Source organism: Apaloderma vittatum, unplaced genomic scaffold (genome assembly GCF_000703405.1).
Source record: "Apaloderma vittatum isolate BGI_N311 unplaced genomic scaffold, ASM70340v1 scaffold31745, whole genome shotgun sequence".
NCBI lineage: Eukaryota > Metazoa > Chordata > Aves > Trogoniformes > Trogonidae > Apaloderma > Apaloderma vittatum.
In genome coordinates, this window is record NW_009717073.1 from 1 (window position 1) to 275 (window position 275).

Genomic DNA, 275 nt, shown 5'->3' on the forward strand with positions numbered 1-275 from the left:
GCCCCGCTTCTAAAATGCTGCCCAACCCCTCGGGTGAATAAATCCTTCCTAATACCCAGCCTAAACTTGCCCTGGTGCAACGTCAGGCCGTTTCCTCCTGCCCTGTCTCTTGTTGCTTGGGAGAAGAGACGACCCCCATCTCGCTGCAGCGTCCTGTCAGGGAGTTGTAGAAAGCCCTAAGGTCTCCCCTCAGGCTCCTCTTCTCCAGGCTGAACAACCCTTCAGGCACTCCTCCTAACATTTGTTCTCCAGACGCTTCATCGGCTCTGTTGCCC